At 40.8% G+C, this 18,120-nt stretch overlaps 1 long non-coding RNA gene across 1 annotated transcript in view; it reads right to left on the bottom strand.

Annotated features, from left to right (window-relative positions):
- Positions 1-17,896, bottom strand: part of LOC116061029 — a 104,502-nt gene extending 86,606 nt beyond the window's left edge. Inside the window, exon 1 of the long non-coding RNA XR_004107635.2 lies at positions 17,428-17,896. This is a non-coding gene — a long non-coding RNA (uncharacterized LOC116061029). The remainder of the gene's footprint in view (positions 1-17,427) is intronic.
- Positions 17,897-18,120: the final 224 nt, after the last annotated feature.

The raw sequence follows: 18,120 nt of genomic DNA on the forward strand, positions 1-18,120 counted from the left end.
CTGAAAAACTAAGGAGGGAAACACATAAAGCCCTTTTTCTGCTGCTACCCATGCACCTGGCACAGGAAATTTTATTTGATCTCTTTTTACACTGTAACAGCTGTGTTCCAGTGTCTACTGTTGTTCAGGCTTACTTTTTATCTTTGGACAGAGCCAAGCTAACTGTTTTCCCTACCTATAGTGTTCATGCTAAGCTAGGCTAACACTATCCGGTCTCCAGCCCCGTATTTAACACACACAGAAAAGAGATTATTATTCATCTTTTCATCTCACTCTCAGAAAGAAAGCAATGAGTGGAAACGAGTGGAAAGCACATACTGACTGTTACTGCAGAAATTGAGAGGGGACAGAATCAACTGTCAAGCAGCCAACAATTAACGTCACAGAATGTCATGTTACAAGATGGCGAGCCCTAAAGGACAATCGCAAAACAGTCGAGAAAATCTTTCCAATCCCGGAACAATGCGTTTGTGGCTGTGAAACTGAATGAAGGAATGCTTATTACTAGCTGCACTCAAAACATTCTTGAACAAGCTCCACAAAAGGTGAGATTCATGGTCCGTTAGACAAACCAGATGTTTCATTTTTACAGGAGAAGAGAGTTCAAGAATGAGGACAAACAGCTGAATGCACAGCCGATGCTGATTCTCTTTGAAATGCTTAAACTGAGTTCAAAAGACGAGACTACAGATTGTTTTTTTTTTAAACTGCATTTCATTAAAAGTGGACATGCATTCTTCAACTTGTATCAATATTTCTCTCTTATTTTCAATAAGCCTAAAAAAGAAAGGCCGTCTCATATTCAGGCCAATACGGTATTTATATAAGCCTGCTCATCTGCTCTGCAATCATCCTCTTAATAGTGAGAGACAGCGTATTTTATTTGTAAATACCTGTCTTATAAACTTCACCTTTGTTTTCAGGCAAAGCTGTTTATACTTAATGAAGTATTGTCCCTCTCTTTGCCTGTGAGTTTGACATAGTATGTCTAACAAATCGGTATGCCATTCCCGCAAACCAACATTTTGTAGGCAGACTGTGATGCTTAATCTTCACAGTAAAAATATATGACAGCATAACCCCAAACTTAACTGCAGCCATTGTTAATCTTTTTAGACAAATCTGACATTTGGGACAGCGCTGTTTGTCAAAAGCTTTTTATTATAAACATCCAGTTTTTCCATTTTAAAAAGGATACAGGACCATATATAGACACTTTTCATGGTGTTTCTGTTGTGAGCTGCTCCACCTTTAGTTTGGTTATACTTTCAGCGTGTTTTTCTGCTTTTGAGCTACAACAGTTAGTCCATTCAACTAGTCAATCGACATAAAAAATAAATCAGCGACAATTTATTATTTGTCATTTTTCAAAGCAAAATTGCCCAATAAATGCTGCTTTCAGCTACTTCAATGTGAGGATTTTCTGTTTTGTACTTTTGTAAACTGCTTGTTTTTTTGTTTTTTTTACTTGGGTTTCGGACAAAACAAGACATTTGACGACGTCACCTTGGGCTGTGGGAAATTATAACAAGCATTTCTCACTACTTTCTGACATTTTATAGAAACGATTCATCGAGAACCTTAATGGCTGTCTCATTACAGCAAAAGAAGGAATTTACAGTATTGGGGGGGTTTGGGGGGTGTTGAATTTTGAGGGGACCTTGGTTGCAGTCAGTCTCTAAGAGCTGCCTGCTATCATGCTGGCAGACACTTTGCAAAACCACCCACTGAATCACATGCACGTATTTGCATATTATGCAAATCGCCCTGAGTTACTTAAGTGTAAATCTGTACATGTGTGTGTGAGAGAGCTCCTTTCCAAACCAGCTTACTATCTACCGTGACACACTGACATCACTTATATATGTGTGACCTACAGGACTCTGCATTTCCATTTCAGGCATTCAGTTGATGATCCTATGCAGACTGCCTCATACAGAATAAAATGTATTTCCTTTATAGTGACATTGTTACATATGTTTTCCATTAATGCTCATTTCAGGTGTAATCCAATTCATTGTTCCTCCAAGGCTCTGTGTATAGAACAAGTCATTTCCACACAGGATTAATCCAGTGTGCTTTACTTTTAGAGCAATCTCCTGGTTTGTATAGTTTAAAAGCTTAGCTGTTACATGTGGAGTCGGATGCACACACTCTTACTAACACACACACACACACACACACACACACACACACACACACACACACACACACACACACACACACACACACACTGCTGTACTGTAACTGAGCCAATGTGGAGATTGATCAGCTGGCTTGTGTCCAAATTAAAGCCCGTCCTCTGCAGACATGCCAAGCATAATAACTCTCTCCTCTCTTTGCACTTTTTCTTGGCCAGGGAAAGTGAGAAGAGGGAATAAACAAATGCATGAGAGAATGCAAGAAAAAGAGGTGCAATTGGATAATGCCTTGACACCCATCGCAGAAAAAGGACTGCCTGGCTTTCAGATGTCTGACCCATTTTCTGCTCTCACTCTGTCCCTCTCCTCCTTTCCCTCTAATTTCCTTTCTTCCTCTAATCTACAGTAAGAAGCTCTCTGACTGAGATTCTTTGAGCTGCAGCGAGCTGTGCATTCCTATGAAAGGCAGTGAAACAGGATCCAAACCTACACACTCAAACACAATACACAAATACCCACATAGCCATCCTACCGTTTGGAACTACAATAACTGGAACAAGAAGACTATGCTATGTTTCATTTTGACAATGGTTTTATATTCTCTGTGTGGGCTTTTATGGAAATGTGTTTGTGTGTGTGTTTGTTTGTTTGTTTGTGTTTGTGTGTTTGTGTGTGTGTGTGTGTGTGTGTGTGTGTGTGTGTGTGTGTGTGTGTGTGTGTGTGTGTGTGTGTGTGTGTGTGTGTGTGTGTGTGTGCAGTATGCATAATGAGAGGCCTCTGCTCCAACAGAGACGGTTCAATAATCAATTACTCACTTGCTGGAAATACACTAGTGCTAATAAAAAAAAATTACTTCACAGCTGTTAGATGCAAAAACTAAAATGTATATTTACTGCATTTCTGAGGAATCACATTGAGTCACATAAGGCCGTCATGTTAAACTAGTTACATGTAACATTGAGGAGAAATTTCCCCTGGTAGCATTGGTGCATATTCGCATTTTCACATTATACAGTAATCTCTGCATTACTATATTTGAGCACATGTGGTGTTACAGCATAACTGAGTATCTGCATGTTTTAACTCCATCTTCACTGTGAAAGGTTAACTTTTAGGTCTCTGCAAGTGAATTTTAAACGGCCGTTCAACCCAAATTACAAAAGAAAATTCTACAGTTTAACAGGGACGCTTTTTCTAGGAAGAGATGTTGCTTTTGACCGTTTTTCATTTCTCCCTAAAATGTTCCACACTTTGAGCATCACAAACTACACTCCATTCAGAAGTCTCAAAAACCTAAAAACTTATTAATTAAATATAAATGTATAATCCTTAAGATTTCATTCCTGGTTGATTTGCAGAACCACATGCTTACCATAGAAACAGCAAGTGCGGATTTCTCAGTTTTCACTATAAAAGCCACCTTGTGTTTTGCCAGCTGAACACTTTTAATGCTATGAAGCAGCAGCAGCAGTAGGAAATGTTCCGTTTGCATTAGCAGTAACTTTATACAACTCAGTGAGGTTTGATTCAATGAGATTTAATAGAGTAATGCTGAATTACATGCTGCATCGTTTCCTCTGCATCCCTTGTGCGTGTGAAGGCAAAATGAATCTTGTGCAGGAATGGCAGACTCCGCCATTCACGATGAATATTATCATTTGAGGGGCAATTAATCAATGTATCAAAACCAGGGTTAGATTACAAACAAATCTTAAAGGGCAACTATTGTATAGCATTTTCAGGATAATACTTGCATTTGTGTTTGTACTGTAGCATGTTTACATGCTTTAATGTTAAAAAAAAAATTTCTTTTATTTTTTTCATACTGTCCATGGCTGCTGCACCTGTATTCACCCTCTGTATGAGGGTGAATACTCTATAAGCCCCCCTCCCGAAAAAGCCCACTCTGCTCTGATTGGCCAGCGTGTTTCCTGGAATTTGCGCTCCACAGCCTCTGCTGTTGTTTCACCAGTTGAAACTGGAGCTACTGCAACAGAGTAAATAGCAGGACTTTGTACCGTGAAGAATTACCAATTAAGACTTCTAAACCCAATAATACACAACCGGACATGTCCCAGCAGTAAAGTGACCCATATTTGGGGAGAAATTACCAGCACCGGCCGCCAAGATTACAGCTACGTTGCATTAGCATGCAGCTACTTTATATTCAGCACTAGGCTAACGTTAGATTGTAATGGAACGAAGCAGCACTTTCTACGGTCAAAAATCGCAGATAAAGGCTTCTGAACCAAACGCTACCCAATCGGACATGTTTCAGCAGTAATGCGACCCGAAACTGGGGAGAATTTAACACATTGGCAGTCACGATTACATCTTTTACTGCCGTTAGCATGTAGCTACTATAGTTAGCAGTGGACACAATAATATAGCAGCACTTTCTACAGTCAAAAATCACAGATAAGGGCTTTTAAACCAAATACTACATTGCCAGTAATGTTTCAGGAGTAATGTGACCCAGAATTGGGGAGAATTTACTTAATAATAGAAAACACTAGCAGCCAAGATTACATTTTTACTGCCGTTAGCATGTAGCTACATGCGACAATAACACCACAGTAGCTTAAAAAAAAAAAAAAAAACACTCCAGTCCTGCCTACCTGGAGCAGATGACCAATCATAGAAGGCTGTCTTAGAGTTGCGTAAAAGTTAGCCAAGATTAGAAAAAACTGGAGCGTTTAGAACAGATTAGCTCATGGGGATTTTTTTAAAATACGTTTACCTCATTATTTGTTTTGGCCACGTTTAACATGAAAATCCGACATTATAACTTTGAACATATGACAGGAAATATGGGAAAGCATAATATGTCCACTTTAAGGATTATAAATTTAAAGACAAAAAAGGATGAACCAAAACATTGCAAGAAAGCACTAGAGGTAAGAAAACAAAGATAAAACATGTTTTCTTTATAATATGGGTGAACTGACCCTTTAATTTCATACTGATATACTGTACAAATTAAAGAAAGGAAATTATTCTAAAATCTTAATGTATGCCTAAGGAAATTATAAGTAGGAATATATTTGTATTAAATGGAGTAGGCCATGCAGGTTAAGGTAAAGTCTGGCTTTACAGTAGCAGAGCAGACATGCTCGAGTGACAATCTGTGAGAAAACAAGGTGAAGGACTCCCACAGGCAGAGGGTAAACGAGGCAAAGGATCGCCTTCGGTCTACTATTCCCCCCGTGTCAGATAAGGGTCACCAACACACTTGTGCTTCTCTCACACACACACACACACACACACACACACAACAAGGTGAAGCAATGGACTGTAAACGATGTTCTTCCACATGATTCCCACACAAACAGATTACACTAAACCTGCAGTCAAACACATGATCCGTACTTTACCATCTCTCCCTTTATGCTAGTTTCTCTAATGCTATCTGTTTATACCTCTCTCTCACACACACACACACACACACACACACACAGATTGGTCAGCAGGGTCAGTGCTGCCTGTCTTGGCACAGAAGAAGACTACAGATGTGAAAGTAGAGAGAGAGAGCTCTGAGGACCAGCTGGAGCCCGTCCAACATGGACAAGGGTCAGAGAACACAAGCAGCATTTGGAGCCTCTTCTCGTGGGCCGCCCAGCTTGACACCCTGGGCCGGCATCTAGCCAAATCTTTACGCATGCTCCGTAGGCCAGTTTGATTATTTTGACTGTTTACTGTTTATAGCATTTGCTTAAAAGCACAGCCTTGTAACTTGTGATTCCTTGCCACATTTTTTAAATGTTTCTGTTTTTGGAAAGGTTAGGATTTATAAATGTGATCAGATAACAATAAACAATTGCCCATGGTGGGACTATGTGTTGTATGTTCTATTCTGAGTTCAACAAAAGTACTCTGCTATGACTACAATCATCTGCAGCAGTGCTGCTCATAATTGTCAATAGCATGAAATCATATTTTTGTGTCATCAAAATACACAAATTCCACAAGTCAAAGTCAAAATAGTTGAAGAATATTGTGCTGTAATCAGGACTCAAAATTAGCACCACCTACCAGCCAAATGCTGGTAAATAATGCAAATGGCTGGAAGATGTCCTTCATTAACCAGCTGTGGCTGGTAAAATTTAAACATTCACTAGCCATTTGGCTGGTGGTCAAAAAAGTTAATTTTGCACCCTGGCTGTAATTCATTACAAACTTGACAAATAATAGTTGTGATACAAGAAGTTGCTTCAGTTATACAGGATTGTTGGCAGCTATTCGCTGCCCTCTGTGTCGTTCTGCATTAAACAAAGTCAAACAGTTGTTGGGTACAGCATTTCTTTTTCTTAACCTTTATTTATCCAGGTAAGTCAATTGAGAACAACTTCTCATTTGCAACGACGACCTGTCACATTCACACATTCATACCTGGAAGCTGCCCAGTACAACCACAGTCTGATCTGCTGGCCACTGAGCAACTCCACTGGAGCGGTTGGGGTTAAGGGCCTTGCTCAAGGGCACCTCAGTGGTGGAAATGAGGGAGGGACAAGCGCTGCTCTTTCACTTTCCCCACCCACCCACAGCATTAAACACTCACTCGAGACAGTTTAGACAGTGCTGTACAAACAGGGAACTGGCTGGGTGAAAAAATTGTAAGTGCCTTTGTGCAATACTGTACATAGGGATGTACACAAATACAAAGTATGGGACGCAACATGTGTTTATCACAGGGTAGTACTCCGTACAAGCTTGAGTGATAACATCTTAACTGAGAATAGCCACCTGCATATGTTTGGGAACATGAATGTGCGTAGATGTGCCTCTGCTGGTGTGAATGCCTGTTTGTAAACGCATGCATATGAGTTGTATTAGTTCAAAGTGTGCAGAGCTTGCATGCAACTTCCCTGATTTTTTTGTGTCCATTGTTGCTATGCCAAAGCGACTCAAGGGAGGTAGTGTACACTAATCCCAGAGTGACTGCCTTACACTTTGCCTATTGAGTTTCCAACTGTCCGGGCCAGCTATGTTGATGGAAACATGAGCTTGTCCTCTACACACCAAACACATGGAGACCTGCAGAAAAACAGACAGTGTTCACACAAACAACCTTGCATATACCCACACACATGCAAATAGCAGCATTACACACACAACACAGCTTGTGCCACATGCCAACACATGCAAGTATGTTAAAGAAGAGGCGTTATTTTCAATACCAGCAAGAAACTGAATCATCTTTGACTACGTTAGGGTCTCCTGTATGGCAGAGTTTGTTGATTGGCTGCAGTTGAGACAACTCAGATGAGGAATGCTTACGCCTATTAGATCAGTAAGTCTCCTGCACGAACGAACACACACACACACACACACACACACATATACACACACAGCCTCAGGGCGTTTGGCATTAGATTGGCATCCTGGACCTCCCAGTGCGTAGCTCTCCGTCGACTTGGCCAGCAACACAAACAGGTAGAGATGAAACACACTTCCTGCCTCAGGTAAACTGCAGAGCAAATCCCTGGTTTAATGATGCATTCAAATTGGACATTGATATCTAAGTTGCGAGAATGATAGGGGCCTTACAGTGATACGTTAATGATTGTTGACATGCTCCACATTCTTACTTCACATTTTTAAAGGCTTACTTCTTTCAGAGTGTTCATAAGCAACAGAATGTCCTTGTGCAGCAGCCTTCTTGATGTGGATATAATTATGATTGATTTCTTTTTATTATTATTAAGGTCAGAGTGCCAGCAGTAGAGCGGTTACACTAGCTTTTGTTTGATCATTTGCTAGAGCTGAACACATTTCCCTTTTAACAATCCTTTCAAATATCACTCCAAAGGAGGAAATCAAATGATTTAAACAAATGTTATGCCTGGTACATGTAAGTACATGCAATTTTCTCAAAAGTACTATAGAAAACAATTAGCCTTTAATAATACATTATAAATATTTAACCCACCAACAGGTTTCCCATTTTATCTTCTCTTTAAGCAGCTTTAAGTTTGGAATAATCATCTTAACTAAAGGTCACTTTGCCCCTTCTTAGCATAATTTTTAAAGTGAGCTATGCCTCTAAAGTGGTGCTGCTGTTGAAGGTGTTGCTGCTGGATCTGACAAATTATTTTCATTAAGGACATGGACAAAATGTATGTTAAAATATCAAATTAAGTATTCAAAATCACACTAAATGCTAAAACATTATGTAAATCACAATGATCATCTCTTTTGTGAGATCATCCTTTAATCATAAAATACAAAATATACAAGAAAGCTGTCAGAGTTTCAAATGACAAGTGTTTCAGTGTGCAGGGCCAGGGACTTGAGATACTTGAGGTAAGGTGATGAATAAAGAGAGATTTATCACTGCTTTGGCATCGCAGCATCAACAAACTGTTGAAAAAGTGACTCATTGTGTTTCCTGTTACCAGCATTCCCCTCCACAAACCGCAGCGTACCCACTTGATATAATGCTATTATAATGGCAGACAATTTCCCCCACCATCATTATTCGATCACACCGTGAATGCTTAACTATTCTCCACTCTGATTTTCACACATGCTCTGAACAAAATGTACTGACCTGGCTCAACAAGTGTGTAGACTTTACTTTCTCTCAAAAGTGTTGCACTCTAAATAACCGGAGGAAGGAAAACAGATTCCAGCTTCAGAGGGGTTTAGGTATGATGTCAGAAAAGGAATTTTCCTCAAACAGAAAACTGGTTGGTGGGCAGTAACAGAGAGGCCCAGTGGAGAGTGGGTCACTGTCAGTCACACTTCGAAGAAGCCCAACTAAACTCTGAAGTGATCTTTAACCTCACAGACAGTCATAACATAAACCAAAGTCTAATTCTTCAGCCAGGGGAATATCTTACACACACACACCCACAATTGTTGCCCAAGTCTGACAGGGTTGGGACTCAACCACAGTTAAAACCAGACGTGAACTAAATCTAGGGCATTCTCCAAGTGGGGAAGCAGCTTGCTGTAAATTAATAGGAGAGCTGTAAAACCGCTAGAAAGAAGTGCCCTGCCATAACTCAATATATTAAAACCTTAGTAGGGCTTAAAAGCACAATCCCTAAGCTTTAATGCCTAATAATGAAACACATTACCAGATACAGATATATCTTATTAAGACATACCTGTACTGTTGTTGTGTATACTGTAATGCCAAGGGGTACTTGTGCAGTCGCCATTGGGTACATGAAGAGATTGTATAGTAGTACAACTTATTTGATCCAACAGAATGTATTAAAGAACAGTATTAATGGGGCGCCTGGATAGCTCACCTGGTTGAGCATGCGCCCCATGTACGAAGGCTCAGTCCTTACCGCAGTGGCCGCGGGTTCGCATCCGACCTGCGGCCCTTTGCTGCGTGTCATTCTCCCTCTCGCTCCCGTTTGACATCTCAAGCTATCCTGTATAATAAAGGCCTAAAATGCCCCAAAAAATAATCTTGGGAAAAAAAAGAACAATATTCACATATTGAGTCACCAAGTAATGCTGTGATTAAGAGTGAAAACCATACTATGGTCCATCAGTCTATGATGAAAACCTCCAAACCATCTGACGATATTGGTCGTTTATTCCTACCCTCTAATACAACCCACAGGAGTGTTTCATTAATTGTTGGAACAGTAAACCAAAAGTATTAGACACACAGTTGAAATTGTTAGCAAACACTAACCGATATTCAGGGGCACGTTCAATCTCAAAACGGTTACGGTTGCTATGGTTTCCGGGTTGTATGACATGTTTCCTTGAAACGGTGTGAGACGGTGGGCAACAGGCTTTGAGCTATGTTTTATTTCTCTTGGTGGGTGTGTCCGAGTTGTTAACCATCAGCAGCGACGTGTATGTAAACTCGCGGTATTAAAAAGACAACAGGGTGTTCAACGCACCACCGAATAAACGTTTTGTCGGGGCTGAAAGCACCCCCAGTTGAGACAGTTAGCTATATATTATTTATTAAATGAATGTCCCGTTGTAAATCAATTCAAATGAACTCATTTGGAACATGACCGGTGGTGTTGATGGAGGAGTACTTGAGTACATGTAACAGGGCTGTTGGGGTTTCTGCTATAAAACAACTTCAGCCTCATTCACTCCTGACACTTGTAATTCCACACTGGAGTGAAAAGCCATGACCCTATTAAAAACCTACATGTTTCTACTCTGAAGCACAACTGTATAACCAAAAGTCTTTATTTTGGTCTTGTAATTACTCAGTTATTTCCTAGAAAAGGTATTGTTAGTGTAGGTGGCATGTGTGGTGGGTTTTGTAGAAACTTGCCAAATCATCAGGCGATGGAACAAGTCCATCCACATTTCCTCAAGAATGACCGATTACAAACAGGGAGCAATGAAACTCCAGCCTTTCTCCTGCTTAGCCAACTATTTATCCAGCTCCTAGTGCAGGTGTTTTGAGCAGTGGAGGCTTTGTTGGACCATTAAACTCACTCTATTGGATATTAAAAAAGGTCACTGAATGAAATGGTTACACTTATTAAATGCTGACCTATATACAGCACGTTTGACTTAGGTCTCGGCCAATTTCTTAATTGTGGGTTTTTTTAAGCATTTCTTTGCTCAGAGTTATTCATTGCCTCAGCAGATAGTATGTCGAAGAATGGACAATTTCCAAGTGTAACAGATTTGTTCTTTTGTCTCTTATCCCATGCATTTTAACACTATTAACTTAATCATTAAAGCCATCAATGGTGCTTTCCTTTTCCTTTGGGAGGTGGTTGATTGGGGTAAAACGATTTGTGTACTATATATATATATATATCTCAAGCGAAAAAAGCCCATACATTCTCTGGTTCCAGCTTATCTCTGTTTTATTCCATTGTATAAATTATATAAATGGCAATTTAGGTGTTTTGGACTGTTTGACTGGACAAAACAACCAATTTGAATTGGAACTTGTAATGGATATTTTTGTTTAAACAATGAATGAATTAATTGAGAAATTAATCCACAGATTGGGGCGGCCTTTAGCTCACCCAGTAAGAGCGTTTGCCCCATGTTGGCTGAGTCCTGCAGCGGCCCGGGTTCGAATCCGACCTGCGGCCCTTTGCTGCGTGTCATCCCCCATCTCTCTCCCCCTTTCGTGTCTATCCACTGTCACTATAATAAAGGGAAAAGCCCCAAAAAATAATCTAAAAGTCAAAATCGAAAAGAAATTAATCCGCATTAGTTACAGCCCTAGAATATATGCACCATATGTACAGGTATATACAGAATACAACAAATAATGTAAGGGTGCATCTACCAAAACAAGAAAGAAACTTTAATTTTTTAATTTCAAATTATCTCGTCTAACGCCCACATACAAACTCATAATCACACACATTGATTAATCTTTGGAACTCTGATTATAAACTGATTATCTTCTGCCCAGGGGGCACAGATACTGAAATTGTTATTGCCAGTTTAATCTCAAATCCACATGAAGGGAATCCTTCTGTATGCCACAACGCCTCAGTGTTTATGACGCAGGAGAAAAAAAGCAGCCACTTTATTGTCTTGGGAACTGGTTGTTTAATATGTCTGTAAATGCGTAATCACTTAATTTCTATTCCACTGCATGAATTGAGGCAGCTCTCACAACGAGGGAGTGAGAGCGGTTCAGTGCCAGCAGGATGGACTCCGACTCGTAAAGTGCTCCACTTCACCCTGGCAAAAATAAACCTCACAGGCCTCGGTGCCAAGTATTACCGTTGATGAAAAGCCAGTTGTGTGTGGCCCCAGTTGTACCCAAGCAGGGCCAAGCTGACTGGTGATTATAAAAAAAAGTGTAGCTGTGTAAAACAGCCTCACTAATTTCTCTAGCCAATAAAAAGCTATTTTATAAATTATTATTTTCCCTGGTAATCTGGAAGCTGAAGAAGCACAGGCTGGCTGACACGGCCACGTAGAGAGACAGAGAGCAGCAGAGAGTTTCAAGAGAGTTTCAACGGTTCAATGGCACAGAGAAGAAGAAAAAAAGTCAAGGGGGAGCCTCTGGTAACCATCTGCATGAAAACCACTGCTCAACAGAAACACTAAAGGACTGAATGACTAAAGGATCAAGTAAAACCTAACCCACTAAGACAAAATCAAAAGGGTGGGGCCAAAAAAAAACAACGCTGAGAAACAGCCACAGACTTAGAGCACGCTGGCTGACAAACAGTGTGTTAGGAGGAAGGGGTGGTACAGTATCTCGAAGACAGCTGGACCCCCAGTGGTCTGTTTGAATACCGGTGCAGAGTGCACAGATAATCTCTTGTCGTGTTCACCATGACAGCATGCTTATCAGCAGTGGAGCTTCACGGGCCTCCGAATGCAACACAAACCCGCTAAGACATCACACTGAAAGGTTAGCCTCGTTCTTCTCAGATAATGAGGTTTGAATTGCCAGTGAGGACACACTCATTACTCTGTGTGCCAGATATTACAGCAGGAAACAGCATGGAATTTCCTTAATGGCAGACAGACAGAGGATACACATTACTTCCTATTATTAGAGCTGAAACGAGGAGATGATTAACTGACAGATGATATTCAACAAAAAGAATTGTAATTTAATTGCAAAAATGCCATACATTCGCTGGTTCTAGCTTGTCAAATGTCAATTTTTGCTGCTTTTGCGTTATACAACAAGCATCTTACGGTTGGCTGCACAAGTTAACCTATATGAAGAGGTCACCTTGAGCTCTGGGAGCAATTCTCTGACATTTTATAGACCAAACATGAATTGATCAATTATGAAAATAGTCATTAGATACAGCCGTAAAATTAAACTTATTTTTACCAGAAAGAGAGCCACAAAAGGGGTATATTATTCTGTGGGCAACATGGCGTTTGATCTGTTATCGTTTCCATATAATAATGGCTCACACCACACTTCTTTGCTATTTAATCACCAGGGTAAAGAAATGATTTGGACTCTATATTTTGGTGACAGCAGTTAAAATGAAAGTGCTATAGCCCGATTGATACTAATAGGCATTTGGGAGATAAATAATCTGATTATGATACACTATATATCGGCTGATAGTAATTTCCTGATTCTAATCCCTTGGATTAGTTTTTAAGAATTAAGAATTGTAACAAAGATACATAGAAAGCTTTGCATTCTGTGGTGTAAACATCAACTTGTCAGTGCTCTCTGGCAAAAATCATCTAATGGTGACCACTGACCAGTTTCTAAATGAACTCAAACCTAGTTTGGAATTTCTGTACTTCCATTTCTTGTTACAAAATAGCCAACATAGACACTGATGCCCATATATCTGCAAAAGGCTAATGGGCCGATACATATCAGTCTTGCTCTAGTTGACATTTCAGTCCTGGAAGAAATGTGTCTCAGTTCAAGTTGTCTGTTAGTTGTCAGTGGTGGCCTAAAGGTTAGAGAAGCGAGCTTGTGACCGGGAGGTCGTCGGTTCAGACCGACAGGATAAAATCGCGGTGGGGAAAAGTGAAAGAGCAGCGCTCATTACCCTTGAGCAAGGCCCTTAACCCCAACCTCTCCAGTGGAGCTAGTCCAGTGGCCAGCAGATCAGACTGTGGTTGTACTGGGCAGCTTCCAGGTATAAATGTGGAACTTTGTGAATGTGATCAGGGTGCAAAAGAGAGGCTTCCTCTCAGTGAACCTTCCCTGAATAAATAAAAGGTTAAAAAAAATGTCAGCTGAAGATTAAGCACTGAAAGCAGCTGAAAGCAACAAGGTGCACATACCTTATATTTCCCATCAGAACTGGATTTGGTGGAAACAAGAGGACAATTGTGAGAAGTAGATGGCCTTGAGGCGGTGACTAGCTTACCCAAATCAACAGGTTGTCATTATCTTATTAGTGCTTGGACTCTTTTAATTGGTATACATAATGTATGTATAGGTATATACAAACAAAAACGCCTCATGTTTGTCTGATGTTATCAATCTCTTGATAAATTAAGAGGCCAATTTATTTTCTCAGATAAAAGTAAACTAAATCAAACATTTCTATACAAGCATACTTTGATAGATGGCTTTGTGTGGCTAAAGTCAGATGTTGGTGAACAACAAGCTATACTTTACACTGCCACAAAATCTATTAGCTCAGTTGCAGTGCAGAAACCCATGATGATCAGATGACTTCTTGTGGTTGGCTGCACTCACCCTGGCTGAATAGATCCTATGAAACTATCTATAACTCATACCTCATATGTGTGTGCTTTCATCTAATTAGTCATAGTTGAAAACCCATACGGCTTGCAAAGCGCCTTGGGGCCCAGATTTTTTTAGATGAGCAACAGTTAACTGAGGATCAAGCAAAACATAAAGGCAAGACAATAACAGGCATGTTACTCTAGAATGTGCATTTATGGAGGAAAAAGATGTGATGCTAACCTTTGCTAATCAGATATGTCACCGTTGCTAACCTGGGTCAGAGGTACAATAAGTCTGTTGAAAATGCCAGAAAAATCTAAACCCGGGTAGTTATCTCAAGGTTTTCAGCTGGGCATACGGGCAAATAATGCAGCAGCTCCAGCAGGACAATTACTGCCATGTCGAGGACATTCCTTACACTGGGACGAATCATTCGCACATGCTTCATAACCACTGACAAATACAAACTGCATCTCCATTTAACTTCCAAGTTCATCATGAGAGACAAAAAAGGGAGGAAATGGGAGGCAAATCCCAGGATCGCCTCACTCACCAGACTCAGTTCAGGAATAGCTCTTGACATATTGGCCTACCCAGCATGCCCTCTGCCTCTCCAGACAGCTCTGACATCATTATACAGCAGATACAGACCAGGACATCAGCTGCACAGCCAAGGTTATATAAGTGAGCGCTCTATGTTTCCGAACATTAAGCGCTGCTGCCCCACCATGGGGAATAGGAGGGGATAGGAGTAGACTAGGAGAGAGAGAGGGGGGTGAGGAGGAGAAGGAAAATCAACAAGGAGGCCAGGAAGAAATACAGACAGAAACAGGGTCACAAAAAGAGAGGCCCACTAGGCCCCCTAAAGGAGCCCCAGCCAACAGGAAGAGGAGAGGAGAGAAGAAGAGAGGAGAAAGAGAAGACCAGGTCACATAGGGCTACACCTTCTGTGTGTTCTCTGATGTACAACACTCTTACCAAACTATTTACAATAAAGGAAAAATAGGAAAGAATAAAGCGCCAGCGTGTGAGAAAAGAACACCTTAATGTTCCTATGAGTTTGTCTATGTGTTTCTGATGGAAGACCTTTGTTTATACAGGTTTTTGCCCTCTCCGTGGAGCACACTTGGTCCATTTAAAATCCTATCCGTAGGCAAAATGTTTATACTTGACTGCTGGATTTGTCCAGGGATAATAATCAACACAGGGAGAGAACATTGCGATTTAAACGGATGGCTAATGATTAATGAACAGTGGGCATCTGGCCATACCAGCAGATCTGACATAAGTTAGCTTTGTTTTAGTCCGGTTGTGTGTAGAATAAAGAGACTCTATAGGGGTTTAGCACCACATATTTACAGAATGACAGAAACATTATTTATTAATAGCAGTGTATGTAATCTTCCAGACACTTTTGCACTTGAGTTTTGGAGGAATAAATGAGCCTATATCCTTATATATTCTATTTTTTTTTTAAACAGCATAACTTCTGTTAACAATCTGTTGTTTCTAGTTTAATTTCTATAAAATGTCAGGATTAAGAAAGGTTGTATAAAAGATGTTTTGTGCCAGATTTACAGTATTCATACTGGAAAATGAGAGTACAACCTTTTAAAGCAAGTCTGATCATTTAGACATCGAACAGTCTATATTTTTCACTGGTTACCATGTTGATAGGAAAATCCATACACTGCCTTTTAAAATAAGCCTCAGTGTGCCAGAGGAAATGCTTCTGTTGCCAGCTTGATGGATTCAACTGCGAGAGCATACAGCTTTTAGACTGTCACTTTCTATCAACACATTGCAAGATACCACTGTGAAAATGAATGTGACTGAGAACGAAGACCCTATAAAAGGCTCTGGGCAGAGTGGTCACATTGAGTGATTTAATTATTACAGCGTTGTAATGTTGCGATGAGGGACTTCACACACAAACAGCTGCACTGAGATTATTTACACTGGAAATTTCACATGGCCTGAATGAATGCTTTAATGTCCGTACTTGTCACCAGTCAGCCAGAGTTAGTCTATGGGACATCTATCTTTTTTATTAAAGGGTTTCTTGGCAATATTGAGCATTTCAGTTCCTTCATAATCAGTGCAGGCATGTCAAGGCAACTTCCTGGGCAATGCTGTCTTTGTTGCAAAAAGTACACTCTATTGTATCGACTTGTAGCCTACTGTACTTTGACAGTGTGCTTATCTAAAACAGACTGAAACACACACACGCACACACACACACACACACACAGTTGTACAACTGAGTCAGAGTGTCGGTGGTAATTTAATCCCAACCCAGACAGTTTTAATGGAGTGCACATTGTGCCGCTTAAACACTTTGTTCTGATATTGGCAATTTGTGATTGCATTATCAACCGATGCGCTCTGACATTTACATTTTGGAAAGCACAGGACATTTGTCGCACGAAAGTCAGTAATATAGTTATATTACTGACTTTCGTGCGACAAATGTGAAGCAAACAAAAAATAACTACATACCATTATACACAATGATAACATTCATATAAATCATACATTTCCAGAGATGCATGATTTATATGAATGTTAATGGCCCAATTTGCACACACTGAGTTTGGTTTAGAAAGATGTATGCCAGCCTAAAAATGATGAGCAAATGCAAGTTGACTTTGGGTGGGTTTCCCTTTCATTACAGCCTTGCATAACATCTGGCTCAATAGTACTATTACAAACACTTTAATATTGCTAATATTATTCAAATAAGTATGATGGGTGTGTCATAGCTGGTGATCTTTATCGATCAGTATATCAGTGTGTGGGTACATGCATGATTGGACCATGCGCGCGCCAGAGTGCAGTACACATGAATCCAAGTTCGGGCCTGTGTGCAGCACACAGTACAAGCATAATACACTGAAAGAAAAAGGCTGCATGACCGCTGTAGAGTTATGTCCGGCAGTATTGGCGTTTAATTGACAACTAACCAGAAGGAAACAACAATTGTGGCGGAAAAGGGCTGCAGACCAACAAGGTTAGACCCTGCCTACTGTACAGTACAACGTGTCTACCTTGGCTGCTGATCTGATCTGTCAAACAGCCCAGGCTACTGAAGCTAGCACCGCCAAACAACTGCGCGCACACACACACACACACACACACACACCACGCTGTGAACGTCGGGCGGGTTAACGCGACGACACTTACCGTCGGTTACCCCCACGCGGTCTTGACACCAGTTCGGGTTGGATATTTGGGCATTAGGCGGAAATGAAGCGGGAGAAAGTCAGCAGAGCTCCTCTGGTGTGCAGCGCCTACACGTCCCCCTCACTCCGAAGCCCAGTCCTCCGCTAAGCTGCTGCGGCTCGGACTGCCAAAATCACACAGATCCCTGTCCTCCTTCCTACAAAGCTTTTGCGTGAAAATTAGTTGTTTTTTTCCCCCCTTTTTTATGATGCCTTCAAGTAGCGTTTGGATGGGCTGCAACGACAGGAGGGAAAGAAGCAAAAAAGAAATACTACACGGTCGCTCCTCCCTCCGCTTGTGTACGGTACAGTAAGGGGAGCTCGGCTGGGTAACCACTTATTAAAACTATCTACCGCTCTCTACAGGATCACCACTGTAAAGCACAAACACATGTTGGGCCGGTGAGATGTGAAATGCGGAACATCCCCTGCCTTGAATCGCCTCTGCTTTCCTCATTTATTGATTTCATCATCAATGCGCTTAAGCTCCGTCCTCTCCGTCCTCCCCCTCCGCCTCCTCCTACTCCTCCTCCTCCTCCTCCCTGTTGGAAGGTGAAATTAGTCCACCTTGTAGGTAGATTAAACAGATTTGGTGAAGGGACACGACTGGGGTGGTAAATATACTGTAAAAAGACTTATTGTTATCTGTCACTGA

This window comes from Sander lucioperca, chromosome 22 (genome assembly GCF_008315115.2).
Source record: "Sander lucioperca isolate FBNREF2018 chromosome 22, SLUC_FBN_1.2, whole genome shotgun sequence".
Lineage (NCBI taxonomy): Eukaryota > Metazoa > Chordata > Actinopteri > Perciformes > Percidae > Sander > Sander lucioperca.